General features: G+C 40.2%; 1 long non-coding RNA gene across 1 annotated transcript in view; it reads right to left on the reverse strand.

Moving 5' to 3' along the window:
- The window catches only part of LOC140602859 (uncharacterized), a 109,087-nt gene extending 92,478 nt beyond the window's left edge, over window positions 1-16,609 (reverse strand). The window contains exons 1-3 of the long non-coding RNA XR_012005792.1: window positions 16,199-16,609; window positions 10,816-10,861; window positions 7,920-8,056 (exon numbers count right to left, since the gene is read on the reverse strand). This is a non-coding gene — a long non-coding RNA (uncharacterized lncRNA). The remainder of the gene's footprint in view (window positions 1-7,919; window positions 8,057-10,815; window positions 10,862-16,198) is intronic.
- Window positions 16,610-17,805: the final 1,196 nt, after the last annotated feature.

A 17,805-nucleotide genomic window follows, 5' to 3' on the forward strand; every position in this document is an offset into this window, starting at 1 on the left:
ATGAGGAGGAAACGAAAATGTGGTCAAAGATTTTAAACAACAATAACAACAACACACTGTTTGAAACAGCAAAGGCGGAGCTCCAAGCAGACACACAGACATCAGCTATGGGATGGGCAGACCTAGTTCTGTTGGCTCAGATAAGCTCACAGTCTTGAACTGTGATCTCGTGGTGGCAGAGGACGTCTGGAAAGGCGAAATGCCAGGGGAAGCAGCATCATCACCAGACTCTCCCCAACCTCAGTGTTTCCCCTTGGATTTCCACTCCAGCCCAACAGACACCTTTGGGACATTTTGAACCAAAGGCATTTGTTCAAATACCATCGTTGGAGTTGACCCTGGGGACCCAAAGCACAGAAAGGGAGCTTTAGCAAGAACTTCAAAAGCTGGCTCCTTTTTCAGCAAGGAGAGAAGGAAAAGCATCTCTGACGTTGGCACCGATGACTTTTCTAGGTAAAGGTGATGGAGACACCGGATGGTGGAGAACTTCCCACCCAGCTCGTCTCATCCCCGGACTTCAGCAGTGGCCTGAGAGGGGCAGTCGGACCTCCTCTGTGATCTGCAAATGTTTCAGGAACGTTTCTGCAAGGGGCCAGATGGCAAATATTTTAGGCTTTGCAGACTATCATGAAGGCTCTGAAGCAAGGACTCGATGGTACCGCAGGACCAGCCAGGCCGGGCGTGGATGGCCCCGAGTGGCAGTGCCACGAAACCCTACTTTCGGACATCCACGTTTGAATGTCCTAGAATTATTGTGTGATGCAAAATATTCTTTTGATTTTTTTTTCAATCACTTTAAAAAAAAAAAAAAACACCTCTTCTTAGCTTTGAAACAGATGGCAGGCTGGCTGTGGTCCAGGGGCTGGCCCAGAGGTACCTGACCTTTGGTCCAAAGCAGTTTCTGCCCGGAGTTTACAATCTCACAACGTAGAGAATCGGGAGGCATTTTAAACGGAGAGTTTCTGCTCAGACTGGGGAAGTTGAGGCAGGGGCAGAACTTTTGGTGGCCAGCGAGTCCGGGGGTCTTGGAGCTGGGGCTGTGGGGCACAAGTGGAGGGGGGCACAGGGGACCTCCCACGGGGGCCAGTACCGGCCAAACCTCCAGGGAGTGGACTGTAGCCTAGAGGGATGGGGGGGATGCAAAGGCCTCCCCCCATTATGCATGCTCTACTTTCCCAGTGCATAGGGCCAGGGAGGAGATTAGCAGCAGCAAAGTCAAATTTAATTCCTAAGACCCTCTTCCTCCCCTCCTTGCATAAAGATGAGGCCCTCCTCGGGGAGCACGAAAAAGACCAAGCCTCCGATCACCTCCACTTGGAGGGGAGGTGATCCAGAGGCTCTTATGCAAATTCCAGCAGCCAGTTCAGAATAAGCCTGAGCTGGGCCTTGATGGATTTATTTCTCCTCTGCGGCAGGCACAGACCACTTCTATTGAAGGGACAAAACCCCGGGCCCCTCGTCTGCCGCTGCCCCGGAGTCCCGGGCCTGCCTGGCAACGAGCCTCCCTGCGCCCTCTGGGCCCGGGCCTCACACCACCTTGCCGTTGAATAGCCTCGTGGAAGGGTTCAGTGTCGGGTTTGCACTTTCCCAGCCATTAGCCAGCTGCCAACGCATTTCATTATCTTAGGAGTGTTTTGTACATCAAAGAGAGCCCCAAACAGTGTGATCAAGTGGAAGTAACAGTGCCTAGTCAACATTATAACTTGCAGCATTTTGTTTTCATGGATATAAATGCCATCTGGCACCCAGGAACAGCAAAGGCCAGCGATGGAAAAACCCTGCCGCCCTGTTTTGCTTATTGATGTAACAGTTAATCCTGATAAAGGCCAAGGCCTCAGAGCAACTGCCCTGTTGTTATCCTGCGAATCTATTGTCTGACACGGGCCAGGCTGCCCTGAACCTGCACAAGTGAGGCTGCACAGGATATGCCTGGGGGGAGAAATATCCAGGAGCCTGGAGGGAGAGGGGGGCCTTATTGGTCTTTCTGTTTGTGTAGCTGGCTTTGAACCCACCCCCCACCCCCCATCAGACTCTCTTCTCACAGCTTAATACCTTCTCCTCCAACAAGTTGCTTGCAATGATTTAGGACACTCTCTCTGGCCTTGGATTTTAGAACATAAACCACCAACTCTTCCCCCCCAGAGACTGATTTCTGGTAACAAACTTCTCACAGGCCTTTCTTGCTCTCTTACAATTAAGGAAGGGTGGGGAATCCTCTCTCAAATAACAGCTAAGAGAGGATCTTAATAAACTCATCCGCAGTCCACTTCCTGCTTTTCTGGGTAGTTGATTCTCAATTGACAAATTAGGAAAGAAAATACTGTGAGCATCTCATTGTTTTTACTTTGACATCAATCTCCAAAACATAGAAGGAACGAAACACAAGACGGACAACCTCCCTCTCTGCTGAAATAAGGGCAAATGATGGGCTCTACGGTATTTTTCTTTTTTTCCAGTCTCAAATGTGGTTGCCTCCATGCACTGCAACTGTTTATAAACCCTTCGATGATTTTTCCCACCCGTTACACAAACTCCGCCCTCTTCCTAGGTTCCTGCTAAAGCCCCTCTCCCCCTTCCATCTCTGCAGGAGGGAAAGCCTGAAATTCTGAGCAGGACAGTTCTTCTCTGGCCCATGTTCACGTCAAGGGCTGATTTTGCAATTGCCACATAAGCAATTATGTAAGCTTTGCAAAAGCATGGAAAATTTCTAGAGGACCTGTGGCCCATACACAGTTGCAAGACTCTCAACGATTTTAAAAATAAGTAGATGTTACCCAAAGACCAACCTCCAGTTCAAAAATCTCCTCAGAGAATCCAACTTGATTCATCTTCTTCCACTGTTTTTTTTTTTCTTCCCTGTCATAAATTGTGGTAGAATGAATTATAACACCCTGAAGGGCCTAGGAGGCTATTTGAGGCTGGCATGGAAAACGGAGGCCAGAGAAGCGAAGCCCCTGGCAGCCAGCACTAGGAACAAAGTTCTCTGACCTCGAATATCCTCTATACAACGACTGTTTTACTCACCTCTTTTCTCCCCAGAGGAATCAGCAGAAAAGAGACAACACAAACCAGAATGGAGTATAATTGAAATTTTTGGCAAAGTGAGATGAGAGGACAGGGTAGCCTGGTTTCCCGAAGCTGGTGGTCAGATGTCAAAACTTGAATTATTCATTGATAACATATGCTTCAACTTTATAAAAAAAAAAACACTAGGACTCTCTTGTTCTAGAAATGAACGTTCGCCGGACGAATTTTTCAAAATCATCTTTTACAAATGAAGAAACATAAATTCAGGAGTTCAAAATAACTTAGTTAATGGCAGAGCTCAAAATCTCAGACTTGTAACTATTGATGGCTCTTTTTTTTTTTTTTTTTTTTTTAATTATTGATGTCTCTTAACGAATGTGTGGCCTTTACCACGGCAAGCATGCTTTCATTCATGAGCTCAACAAACAGTGGCTCACTGCTTCCCACGCACGATGCAGTGGCAAAAATCGAGAATACCTTTTTGAAGAGTAAATAACAGATTTCTACTCTCAAGGAACTCCTAACAGTGGAGACAGGCATATAAACGAGGAATCACAAGAAAGAGTAACAGATACAAAAATAGAGGAAGCAGCACAAAGGTGGCAAAAATTAAAAGTACATCGGTTATATCAGAGAAGACCATCACGGTCCTGGCTTTGCAGAACGGTGACCTGCTACTGTGCTTAAGAAGTCCAATAGGGGCACCTGGGCAGCTCTGTTGTTAAGCGTCTGACTTTGGCTCAGGTCAAAATATCAGGGTCCTGGGTTCAAGCCCCGCCTGGGCCCCCTGCTTAGCGGAGCGTCTGCTCCTGCTCGAGCTCTCTCTTGCTCTTAAATAAAATCTTAAAAAAAAAGAAAAGGGAGAAGTCAAACAAGCCTTTGTTCTTAAATTATCCTAGAAAGAGAATCAATTACTTGTGGCATGTCTTAAATTCCACTTTAGGTAAAACGTAATCTGTTTTATGCTTCCTCTGATTATTCTGGATTTGTTCGTGCATAATTTTAAAGAAGCGGGGCTCTGTGGTTTTCCCATTCAGATTGTTCTAAAGTGATGTTCATTGTTGGATTTGGCCGACATGCTAAGTAGCCAAAATTTGGAAAGGAATAGGCAAAAAGAGACTAGTTCCGATGTGAAAATTGCACATAATTTCTTTCCTCTCATTTCGCAAAAATCTTAGGCCCACAATTGTCAGGGATTGAAAAGAACGTTAAGCAGATCTGTGCTTCTGCCAGAGTTTTTGGGTTTGTTTTTGTTTCTTTCACCAAATTTTTGAATCTCAATCCAAGTTTTAAATTTCTAAATTGATTACTCCGACATAATTTCCCTGTGGAATTAATTCCTATCTTAACCGGCTGTCCATCGACATCTTCCCGATGGTACTTTGAGATTCCCCAATGTTTACCCTCTCCTTCCCACAACCAGGGAATATTCCTAGATGGAGAGTAAGCGACACTCTTGAGTTGGTACTGATCTTGTGCAAATGTAGTGAATGGGAGGGAATGATCTCATATTGTGAGGCTTAGAGTTGAGTCTGACTTGATAGACAGATACAGAAGACAAACTCCCAGGCTGCTTGAAACCCAGTGTAGCCCCCAGAATCTCTAATTCAGGAGCCAGTCATCTCCAGCTATGCAAGATGGGATAATATTTTACATGATAGCAAAATGAGATAATATTTTACATGACAGCATTGTCTTTATTTTTTCTCTCTAAATGAGTTTTAAAAACAAAACTCCAACTGCAATTCTTTGGGAGTAATAGTTTCTAAAGATCTTCCTCTTTCGTGTTTCTCTGCAACCCCCACCCCTTATTTGTCTCTTCCTCCAGCCTATAGCATAAAACTAGAGAAAAGATGAACATGTAAGGAAAATAAGAGGCAGGTGAGGCCTAGGGCACACATAAAGAAAACCATACAACCTACTACTATCATCGGCATGGTGCTTTTCCTAGTTTACAATATGTTTTCTGATATACATAATAATAGCATTGCCCCAAAGAGGTCCTATGAGGATTATATAGTCAATATACTCATGAATTAAGAGATTCCATAGTAGTTCCTGGCCCGTGAAATGTTTTCAAGAAGTGTTAGCCGGTGGTACTATTAGTATGCGTGCTATTGTCTTTACCACTGTTATTATAGTCATAGCCGGTATAACCATTACTAAACAGTTGAACAAGTACCAGTTCACATTTAGTTGGTCATAATATATATAATTTAGTTTGGGAAAGAATGATTTTCTTTCTAGATCCTAAATTCCTTTCGATACTTCTTTGGCCATTTAGGGAACACTCATACTGGAATTTCTTTTATAAACTAAAAAGCACAACTGTACCTTCAGTGTGACTACATGTGGAGGCTTGCTATACCAGATTTGCCTCTGAAATAATTCTGAAGAATTCTAAATTGCACAGAAAAGCAGTCACAACCCAACTCTGGTCTACTTCTCCAGCTTTCACAAATGCTGTCCCATTCTGTCCACCTGACATACCTGGGACAATGGGCAATTAGCCACACCCTTGTACCAAACATGCCTTGTACTTCCCTGCCATTCTGCCTCTTTGTGCCTGCTGTTCTTGGTGCCTAGAACAACCTCTCCAGCCTCTCCCTCCAAGTGTATTATGAAGCCTTCCTCTTCTTCCCCAGCCAAAAAAATATCCCCCTTTCCTGCTTCCAAAGCACATTCTTCATCCTACGTGCTGGGATACACCCTTCTTCCTATTAGTCATATCCTTCTGCATGGAAATCCTTTATTCACACGTCTGAGAGCTCCTTCAAGGGTACAGCCCTGTCTTACTAGAGAATATTCCCAGTCCCAACCAGAGGACCCACACATAGGAAGGACTCCATTCTTCATAGTTTGCCAATTTGAGGCCCGAAAGACCAGACCCATGACAAAGCAATAATAATGGGAAAGAGTTGAGGACAGAGCAAGACCAGAAAAAAAGACTAGACTTCTTATCCTTAGACTTATCTAAGTAGCATTTAATTTAGATACCAAAACAATATCCCACACAAAAGTCATAATTATAATAATAAAAGTAACAGCTATTTGGTAAGTATTTACTGTGCTCCAGCCACTGTTCTCATATTTCATGTTCATTACTCATTTAATTCTCACAAATCTATGATTTTCACTTTCTATCATTTTTCCATATATATATATAAAAGATTTTATTTATTTTTTCAGGAGAGACATAGAGAGAGGCAGAGACACAGATAGAGGAGCCTGTGCCTCACAGGGAGCCTGATGCAGCACTTGATCCCCAGATCCCAGAATCATGGCCTGAGCCGAAAGCAGACACTCAACCACTGAGCCACCCAGGTATCCCTTCATTTTATGTTTAAAAAGAGAGAAAGACAAAGAGAGATTAAGAGTCTCTGCCCTTGGTCATACAATGAGAAAGCAGTGGATGCACAATATGAAGACAGAATTTGAGCCCAGTAAAATTCTACAGAGCCAGCGTTCATAACCACCATCACCACCATGTTATCTGTGGTTGATTAAGGAAACTGTAAACCTTACGGTAGAGGGGGATTTCTGGGTGGCTCAGAGGTTTAGTGCCTGCCTTCGACCCAGGGTGTGATCCTGGGGTCCCGGGATTGAGTCCCACCATCAGGCCCCTGCGTGGAGCCTGCTTCTCCCTCTGCCTGTGTCACCTCTCTCTCTCTGTGTCTCTCATGAATAGATAAATAAAATCTTAAAAAAAAAAACACATCTGATAATATTAGTCTTTTAATTGCAATATTTAGTTCATTTACATTTAATGTAATTATTTATATGATTGGGTTTAGTTCTACCATTTTCCATCTGCTTTTTATCTGTACTAGCTGTTCTGTATTATTTCTCTGTCCCTTCTTTTGGTCAATTGTTTTTATAGTTCTATTTCCTCCTTCTACTAAGTCAGTAGCCATGCATTCTCTTACTATGCTTTGTTACACTAGAGATTACAACATGTATAGATGAGTTATTGTAGTCTAAGATAAATGAGTATATTTACCTCTTCCTAGAAAATGCAAGAAACTTAGAACCCTTTAACTGTTTTTATCCTAACATGTTATTTGTAATACATTAGCCCTAGAAGATATTATTACAGTTTTATATCAACATTAAATATTTATCATTTCTGAGGCTCTTAAATCTGTCCTGTATCTTTAAGTTTTCATCTGGAATAATTTTCTTGTCCCAGAATAGTACATGTCAGTATTTTCTTTTGTATCAGTCTATGGGTGCAGAAGTTCCTTTGCTGTTTACTGGAGAATGTGTTATTTATCATGTGTGTTCATAGATTTTTTTATTTTTAAGAAAATTATCATCCATTGTCTTCTCAAACATTGTTTCTCGCCAATATCTTTCTCTTTTCCTTTTGTGGACTCTGTCAATAGATAGGTTAGATCTTTTCACTAGTTCCCCTATGTCTCTTACATTGTTCTCTGTGTCCCTGTCTTTCTTTCTCTGTTTTAATCTTTTCATATTTGTGTGATTTATTCTGTATATTTTTCATATTTAACTTCCAGCTCATTAGTTCTCCCTTCAATGTGTCTAGCCTCATAATAAACCTGTCCACAGGACACCTGGGTGGCTCAGCGGTTGAGTGTCTGCCTTGGGTCCAGGGTGAGATCCCGGGGTCTGGAATTGAGTCCCACATCAGGTTTCTTGCAGGGCGCCTGCTTCTTCCTCTCCCTATGTCTCTGCCTCTGTCTCTGTGTCTCTCATGAATAAATAATCTTTTTAAATAAACAAACAAACAAAACCTGTCCACTGGGTTACTAATTTGTTACATATTTTTTCTGTTCTAGAATTTCCATTTTGTATTTTTTCATAGTTTACTATTATCTATTAAAGTTATAAAACTCATATTTTATTATCTCTAATATATTAATCATACTCACTTTAAAATCCATGTATGAAAACTTCATTTTCAAGATTCCTGATAGGTTTCTTATACTGTCTGTTTCTTCTCTTGATTTTCCAGTACCCTTATCTTGATTCCTTACATGTCTATCTTTTCTTGACCAAGTGTCAGACACTGTATATGAAAAATGGTAAAGAAAATTTGAGACTAGGATGTAACCTTCCTTCAGAAAGGATTTTGTTTGCTTCTGACAAGTGGCTAGAAATAATAGCATCCCTGAATTCTCTAAATTCAATCACAAAATAATATGATTTGAAGCTGGGCTTCAGGGACACCTGGGTAGCTCAGTGGTTTAGCACCTGCCTTTGGCCCAGGGCATGATCCCGAGTCCCGGGATTGAGTCCCACATCGGGCTCCCTGCATGGAGCCTGCTTCTCCCTCTGCCTATGTCTCTCTCTCTGTGTCTCTCATGAATAAATAAATAAAATCTAGAAGAAGAAGAAATCTAGAAGAAGAAGAAGAAGAAGAAGAAGAAGAAGAAGAAGAAGAAGAAGAAGAAGAAGAAGGAGGAGGAGGAGGAGGAGGAGGAGGAGGAGGAGGAGGAGGAGGAGGGAGGAGGAGGAGGAGGAGGAGGAGGAGGAGGAGGAGGAGAAACAGCTGGGCTTCAGTCCCTTCTGGGGAAGATCGATTTCAGGCCCACACTTATTCATGGATTGTAGCCCTTAGGTTTGGAGTCCTAGCCTAAAACATGTGAACTTACCAATGCATTCCTCCATGGCAGCACTGACCTCCTTTCCCTTCCCTAAATCCAACAGTCATTCAAAGGATCAGCTCACCTTCTCAGTCTCTCATCTAACTTCCAAAATTGGCAGTTGCCTCTAAGGAAAAGCAGTACCAAATGCAAAACTGACTTCTCTGGGTTGTCTTCTTTTCCTAGACTTCTCTGGTGCCTTAATTGTTTTGTTTTGTTTTCCTCTTAAAATTTTGTCCAGATTTTGTAGTTTCCTTAGCAGGAGGAAAGGAACTATTTGCTAATATGTTTGTTTTCACATAAAAAAATTTAAATATTTACACAGTCATATTTCTTAATTGCTTTTCCCCTATCATTCATGAAAAGGCCTATTCTACCTTAAGTTATAGCTAAATTCTATCTGGTATTGACTTTAGTATGAACTGTGAGATAAGGGTTTGGCTCACTTTTTTCCCAAATAACTAAGTATTGTCTAACTGTATATTGAATAACTCATGTACTCTCTTGAATTTTATACACACAAACACACATACACACACACACACACACACACACACACACACCATTAATGTGCTAAGCCACCTTTATATTATGTTGGGTTTTTCTGGGATTTTCTATTCTGTTCTATCAGTACTTCACTGTTTTTAATTACTGTAGCTTTAGGTTTCTGCTGAGAAAAGGCTTCCTTCTTCTACATGGGCCCATTACACTTGCAGTTTTTTTGTTTTGTTTTGTTTTAATTTTTTGATTAGTCTAGCATGAATAATTTTATCAACTAGATTTTAAAATATTTTTTTCTCAATTACCAAACTTCCCTTCCCAAATACACACCCGAAAGACAAGTTAGATTGTGATTTTCATTAGGATTGCAGTGATTTCAGAGAGTATTTTGAAACAAATCAACATCTTTATAGTATTGAGTTTACCCAGCTGGAAACATCCTAAATCTCTCAGTTTAAGTTCATGCTTTTATACATTATATGTTTCTTAATCAACTTGTTCTAATATATTTTCTGCTTTTTATAAATGAAATATTTTTTCAGTGATATTTGGCTATTGTAATAGAAAAACTAGTGATTTTTCCCCATTATTAATATTAATATTATAAAAACTATATTATTATTTTTAATTATTCCTGGTGTTTTCTCAGTTAATTCATTTGGTTTTTGAAGATACAGAATTATATTACTATGTAGTAGTGAGAATTCTACTAACTTCTTTACAATACTTATGCTTCTTACTCTGTTCTCTTGAATAATTCCACCCATTGGGTGGAATGAATTTCAAACTTCAGTTTTAAGCTTGACCCTTAATTCACCCAAACTGACCATTTATCATAATACTAATCTTCTTACCAAAGCAATTGGTTCAAGGATGAGTAACACTGGCCCAGACTCAATGGGGCATGGCACCAGTCACAGTGACTTTTTTTTAGGGGTTGACATGTAATTCAAGATTTCCAAGGTTTTCAGAAGAAGAGCTCTCTCTTCTTCTGGACTGTGAGGGAGAAATGCATGGGAGGCCTGGGGCCTCTGTGGCTATTTTGCTCCCATGAGAGAAGCAGCCCAACACACAAAGGAACACAGAGTTGAAAGACCTGAGAGAAATCAAGCAGCAACACTATAACAAACCATGCTTGAAACAAAACCTATCCTGCAACTTTAGAAGAGCATTTTTTTTTTTAAAGCCAGTGAGCATTATTTGCAACTCAAATTATCCTAATGGATACACCGGCTCAATGCTGTATTCAAGAAACACACCTAAAACAGAACAAAGAAAGTTTGAAAATAAGGCATGTGGAAAATTACACCAGGCAAATGCATGCTAACAGAAAGCAAGAATGGCAGAATCAAAATCAGGTAGGAAAAATTCAAGATTCAGGCCATTAAGCAGGGAAAAGAAGCATATTATAACATCTATAAGTATAGCTAATGAATTCCTGTACATCACAAACTACAACAGCAAAACCCATAAAACCAAACTCTGACAAAGAGGTATAACCATCATAAAAATCACAGACATAGTGGAGAATTTTGCATCAGAATTTGATGGTTCAAGCAGATACAAACAAGCAAGGACATAGAGAATATAAATAATACAAAAAAAAAATGTAGGAAAAAAAAGTAACATTCTCTCTCTTTTCCTTACCAAATAAGAAATTGGAATATCATGAATGACCTACCATTAGAAAGGGTCTAGGCGGAGTTAGTCTTACTTCAGAGTCTAACCTTCAAAAGAACAAATAAAAATTTAGAAAGTATTCCTCTCTGTCTCAATTCTACTATTCAACCTAGAAGCTGAATATATTCAGAAAGTTTCGACAGATCCTTTGGTTTTTGAGCTCTTGGTACTCACCATCCAAACCTCAGATACCAAGTATGATCAGATTTTGTGGTATCTTTGTCAAAACTTTTGTTTTCTGAACACAGGTACCAAACAAATTTGAATTTTGAGGAACTATTTGCAATTCTTATTTTGTTTATCTTATTCAAAATATTCTGTACTCCCAAAAATGATTGAACACTATCAAGATGTCTACAAAGCTAAAATAGGAACACCCCAAGTTAATAATTCTAAAAGGAAAAAAATTCTTATGAAAGCAAATGTTCTCAAAATATTAGTATGTTGAATACATCCAGTCACAAAGAATAATATAGCATGACCATGTAGATATATTTTAGAAAACTATAATTATTGTAGAAAGAGAAAAATACTATATCTATAGATGCAGAAACATTTATATAAGTATCACAAAAAATTCCTAATAAAAACTCTGAATAAGATCGCAGTATCATCTTTAATTTATCTAAATATACTTTCATATTTTTCTTTTATTCTTATATTTCTTTTAAGAAACATAACTAAATATATTAAAGAAGTTTTAATAAATAATAAATATTTTATAAATGATAAAAATTTTAAAATCATTGTCATTAAAATCAGAATCGGGGCACCTGGGTGGCCCTGCCTTCAGCTCAGGTCATGATCCCAAGGTCCTGGGATCAAGTCCTACATCAGGCTCCCCATGGGGAGCCAGCTTCTTCCTCTGCCTATGTCTCTGTCTCTCTCTGTGTCTCTCATGAATAAATAAATAAAATCTTTTAAAAAATCAGAATAAAATTAGCAATTCCTTTTATCATTATAATTTTTTTCAAATTTATTTTGGATGACCTGAATAATGCAATAAAAAAAGGCAAAAAAAACCTGTGTGTGTGTGTGTACACATATATATACCTATTTATACACATATGCAAAGATAAATTATGTTTATTTGCAAATTTTATATTATATGTTTAAAGATCCCAAGACATATAACTAAAAATTATCAAGACTAATAGGAAAACTTGGGGTGCCTGAGTGGCTCAGTTAGCTGAGTGTCCAACTCTTGGGTTTCGGCTCAGGTCATGATCTCAGGGTTGTGAGACTGAGCCCTCTTCCCCTCCCCCCGCTTGTTCTCTCTCTCTCTCTCTCTCTCTCTCGAAAAAAAAAAAAAAAAAACTAAAAACTAAAATATTTTTTAAAAAAGACTAATAGGTAACTTGTCAAAGCATTTATATTATATTATGGAGTTAGAAATGATATATGTAATTATCGCATATGCAGTAGAGATATGGAGTATAAAAGACCTAGATATATATTTAACAAGAAAAATAACATATGAGAAGAATATGTAAAGAAATGGAGACATGAATGAATGTAAAGATGAAATTTTCCTAGATGGAAAGACTTAATATCCCTAAAATGCTCATCCTCACAAATCAGAACATAAGTTTAATACAACAAAAATAAGAACTTCAAAAGGTTTCCTTTAAACCTGGTTGTATCCATTAAATATTTCATAACATAAAATTTTAGGATATAATGGAAGAAAAATATCCTGAATAAAGAAATTCCCCAAAATGAAGTTTTTAATTGCCCACTAAGTTCCAGAAATAATAGAATTGATACTTCATTTATAAGCTCTGAGAAGACCTATCCTCACCAGCACAGAAAAAAGAGCCATAAGTAATAATATAATGAAAACCCATCCTCTCACTACCTTATCTAAAAAAAAAAAAAAAAAAAAGGAAGAAAAAAGAAAAATCAAACATAACCCAGGTAAAACTCACTGAATACATTGGAGATTCCATGCCTCCATCCCTCCCTCGAGGTAGCCACTCTTCTGAATTAGGAATTTACCATTCTCACCCATTGCTTTATATTCTCATAACATGTTATACATATAGAAATGTTAACGTTTTTAAGCTTTACATAAATAATAAAAACCTGCATGCATTCCTCTGCCATTTGTTCATTTTGGAAAATGGTATGTTTACAAGATGTTGATGCATCATTTAGTGTCAGCTCATTCTAGTTTTTCATCTTCCAGTACATAGATCATCCCTGTGTTGGGTCCGCACATCTGTGAGCTCCCAGTTAATGTCTTTCATTGCCTGATATTTTTCCACTGCCCTTGTGTGGTTTTTCTCCTGCCCACCCTCCCCATCTCTGATCTTTGTTCTATGTTGATTCTGTTCTGCTTTTTGATTCTCAAGCACTTTTCATTTTGAAACCGATCATATTTTCCCCTTTAATTTCTTTCTTAAGTATGCCAGTTCTCCTTTCCACTCACCATGGCTTTCAGTCCTTTGAGAGGATGGAGGAAATTTAGTCTATTGTTTTTATTTCCTGAAGTAATTATTATTCTAACGCACATAATGCAGCTTTCTTTTACATGTCACATTCCTTTTCCATTTTTTTTAAGTGATTTGTAAGGAAATCCCATTTTTCCTGCTTCTTACTCAACTTTATTGAGCACAACTTCATCTGGTCCTGCTATTTGCCCAATAGTATATTGGTAGATTACCATCACATCTGTTCAGTGTTTACCTGGTCCCCCTGAGTGGATCTCTTGGGACTCAGGCTGGAAATATGGACATTTGAGAAATTGTAATATTTTTTCAGTCTTTCAGAAAACTGAGGAGAAGAGAAGGTAGGCATAGGTGGTGAGTAGCTAAGACTCAAGTGTGGGTACATTATCTACAGGCACTCTCCAGACCTATGTCTGCATTCTCATCCCAGCCAATCCCATTAAGAAAAATACCTCTCAAATTCCCGCCACTCTTCCTCTTCATGGTGAAAACTTAACTCCATAGGAAAGCAGGTCAGCGTGGGAACCCTTGGCTCAAAGACCTTTTATTAGTGGTTACTTCTTATTTATCTCATTTAGTCAACTTTTCTCAGTAGATGTTTGACTTTCAGGTACTCTCTCCCGCCTTCTCCTAATTGTCTCCTAGGTTGTCCCTTTTTTTTTTTTTTTTTTTTAGATTTTATTTATTTATTCATGATAGAGAGAGAGAGAAAGAGAGGCAGAGGGAGAAGCAGGGTCCCTGCAGGGAGCCTGACATGGGACTCGATCCCGGGACTCCAGGATCATGTCCTGGGCCAAAGGCAGGCGCCAAACCGCTGAGCCACCCAGGGATCCCTAGATTGCCCTTTTTTAAGAACAAGGTAAAGAGGCACCTGGGGGGCTCAGCAGTTGAGTGTCTGCCTTTGGCTCAGGGAGTGATCCGGGAGTTCCAGGATGGAGTCCTATATCCGGCTTCCCGCAGGGAGCCTGCTTCTCCCTCTGTCTGTGTCTCTGCCTCTCTCTGTGTGTCTCTCATGAATAAATAAATAAAATCTTAAAAAAAAAAAAAAAAAAAGAACAGGTAAAGAATACTGCCTCTGGCTACAAGATCTTTCTTCCCCTCCACTTCTTATTCCTCTGTGGTGTGGAGGTACGCTCAGAGCAGGGACCCATCCCTCCAGTCCTCATCCCTCTTAGCATAATAAGATAGGCCTTTAAAACCCCCGATTTTATTTCCCAATAACTGTACCGACTGAAATGAAGCTGGATCTATGTTAACACTGTCTTTGCTGGAACTGTCCTTATTTAGAGGATAGTTGTTCAGAGTCTGTGGTATGAGGCCGAGGCTGGTCCCCTAGCTGATGGAGCATTGATAGAACCTGGCGTTTTCGTGGGGAGCAAGGAGACTGTGTACTCTGGTGTCGTGCAGCACCTGGGGATCTTACTAAAACTACAGGGGCGGGGACTGGGAATCTGCATTCCCAACTAGCTCCCAGAGGATGCTCAAGTTGCTGACTGCAAACCACACTGACTAGAAAGTCCGGGTTCTCCAGGGAACCAGAGCCAACAGGCTATCTATCCCGAAGTGTATTCTGAGGAATTGGCTCCCGCAGTTACGGAGGCTAAGAGGTCCCACAATCTGCAGCCTGTGAGCTGGAGACCCAGGGGATCCTGTGGTGTGGTCCAAGGCCCGTTAGCCTGAGAGCCCATGGTATAGATTCCTGTTCCAGCCTGAGGGCCTGGGAACCAGGAACACGGAGAGCAGGAGAAGACTGATGTCTCGACTCATGCAATCCAGCAGAAGGAGAATTCAACCTACCTCAGCCTTTCTGTTCCACTGAGGCTCCTACCCGATTGGATGATGCCCACACGCATTGATGAAGGCCATCTGCTTTAGGCAGTCCACCAATTCAAATGCTAATCTTTTCCAGAATCCCTCTTACACTGCACCAAGAAATATTTAGCCAGATATTTGGGTCCCCCATGGTCCAGGCAAGTGAATACATGAAATAAACCAGCACAGGCTGTAATCATGCAGCCTGTGAAGCAAGAAGGTGCTAACGGGCTGGCCGAAATACTAAAAACAGCGAATATTTATTAAAATGTTGACTACAACTCCAGCCACCGCACTGAATGGTCTCCAGGGTGCACCTCATCTCCCTATCATGGGGTAGCGACTGTATTATTTCTATTTTATGGGTGAGGCAATTGAGGCCCAGACTCGATGACTTATTTGAGATTAAACAGCTAGCAAGGGGCAGAACTGAGCAATCGGACTTCAGGGTCTCAACTTGGACCATCCTATCTCCCAGTGCAAACCTGGGCCCTCTGTTCCCCCGCTAGGCCACAGAAAGCAAGGGTCCCCCCATGATTATGATCACTGGGCTTTTGCTTAGTAAAAGGGAAGAGATGTAGGGGAAGATGGCCTGGGAGTTTCCTCTGACATGTAAGACAGCCTGTGTGCTTCCTCCCAGGTGGAGAAAGAAGAGACAGGGCCCTACCAAGGGAAGGAAAATGAGAGCAGTGAGAGAGGAAACAAGAGAAATCGATGAGAAAAGACAGAACTTGGCATCCTCACACTTCAATTTAGAGAAAAGAGAACTCGCACCTTGCAGAATCTTGAAATAAAATTTCCTTAGGAAGCCCCAGAAAAGTTGTATCCTTACAAGTCGAAAGGATAAGGGGAACTTGTACTTTCCTCTTAATTCCATGGGCAAAGTTCTGCTGCTTCAAGATTCAGAATCTTGTGATGCTTTCTAACCAGCCCTCACAGACCACCCAGTTCAGGTTTCTTCCTCTCCATCCCAGAGGCCTTTGTGCGTTAACTCGGAGCGAAAACTTACCCTCGTTCATTTGTTTATGTGCATTTCTCTCTTTCTACACTGCCTTTTTTTTTTTTTTTTTTAATTTTTAGGACAAAGCTTTAGCCTTGGTGCACAGTTTGAACTCTAAGTACCTTGGAATGCTCTAGGCATTGAGCTTCCGCTCTACGGTCTCGACATCATTCCCTGTCCATTACTGGCACCCTTAACCCATCATGGGTTCATTAAAACACCGCTCTTCTTATGAAGGCTTCCCTAAATTAAACATTTCACTCTGTGTCTTCATCATGACACCAGACACTCTGTCTTGCTGTTAGATGTTACCAGTCCCTTTTCTGCATCAGATTATAAACTCCGGGTGGTTAGGACTATGGCTTCATGACCTTTGTCTTCTCATTAGAGCTGAGCTGAATCCTGCACCATGGCTGATGCTCATAAAAGCAGATATTAAATGCATAAAAAGAAAGAAAAGGAAAAGAGGTTTAGACACAATGAACGTACCTGGATTGGCTAAAATAGACTCAAAACTGGCTACAACAAAGTTTTACAAACCTCAAAGCCTCCTTTCATGAGATCTTCTAGATCCTTTGATATGTAAGATCTCTCCAGATCCTAACTTCTTTTACTGAACATACCGCTCCAGAACAAGCCATGCTTTTCCTTGTTCTTCGGGAACTTTGTAGGCACCGGGGGGCTAGGTTTACCTTTGAATTAAAATCAAAATAAAAACTATTACTGAACAAACAAAATGATTTTTCTAAAAAAAAAATTAGAAATTTGGAAAGAGATTTTAAAAAGCAAAAATAGGTAAATTCTATATTTTTGAGGGCAATTTCAGACTTCACGCCTGGAGAACAGAATAAATGCAGTGCTGACCGCCAGGGATTATTGGTTTATTCTCAAGAGGCTTCCATGGGCCCTGAGCGCCCTTCCAGAAGGCCAGGAATAAGGTGACTACTTGTAGTCTTCTGTTACAGGATGAGGAGACAGCTTTTGTGGTTTCCTTCTTTTCCTCTAACCCTTCAATTGGGAAAGCTTTCATTTTATACAAATTCTCTGTGTCTGCCTTGAGATAACATGGTTGAGGAAGAGGGCTGTGTGTGTGGTGCTGGAAAGAGACCCCAGAAAGCCATGACAATAAGAGGAAAAAAAATGTGGATTCTATAAAAAATTCATAGCAATTGTGCACAAGACAAATTTATTTCTTTGGCCTCTAAAATAACTGTCAGGAAGAAATGACTTGTAGTGGAGTTTACGAAGTAAACATAAAATGTTATTAAAACTTTAGGTTCTCAGGGTTCTGTTTGCGCCTCCTTTTCCCTTTGAATGATTTATTTTACTCATTTTTTTTTTCAATGAACACCCCGCAGAAATTCAGATCTAGGTTCCAAGAATCCAGAAACTCAACAGTGAAACAAAACACAACAACAAGAACAAATTTCCAGTGATTTAAATTATTTCATGGAGTGCATACTCAAAACATCATCTCCATTCAGCTAGATTTGGGAAACTGGCACAGCCAGGCAAAATGAATCCACAGCTTGCTGCCAGCATTTTTTTTTTTAATTAAACATCAAGATTTCTTACAAAGAGTGATGTTTTGTGACTGTCTCATCACTATGGGAGAAAAGTTTGTATTTTTTTATTTCAGTCAAACTCTTCTGGCCTAGACCCATCCTAAGTTTATACGTTGGAAAAAGAATTTTACCTACTTCAGACAATAGGCCTTACAAGGGAGAAA

Source organism: Canis lupus, chromosome 13 (assembly GCF_048164855.1).
Source record: "Canis lupus baileyi chromosome 13, mCanLup2.hap1, whole genome shotgun sequence".
Lineage (NCBI taxonomy): Eukaryota > Metazoa > Chordata > Mammalia > Carnivora > Canidae > Canis > Canis lupus.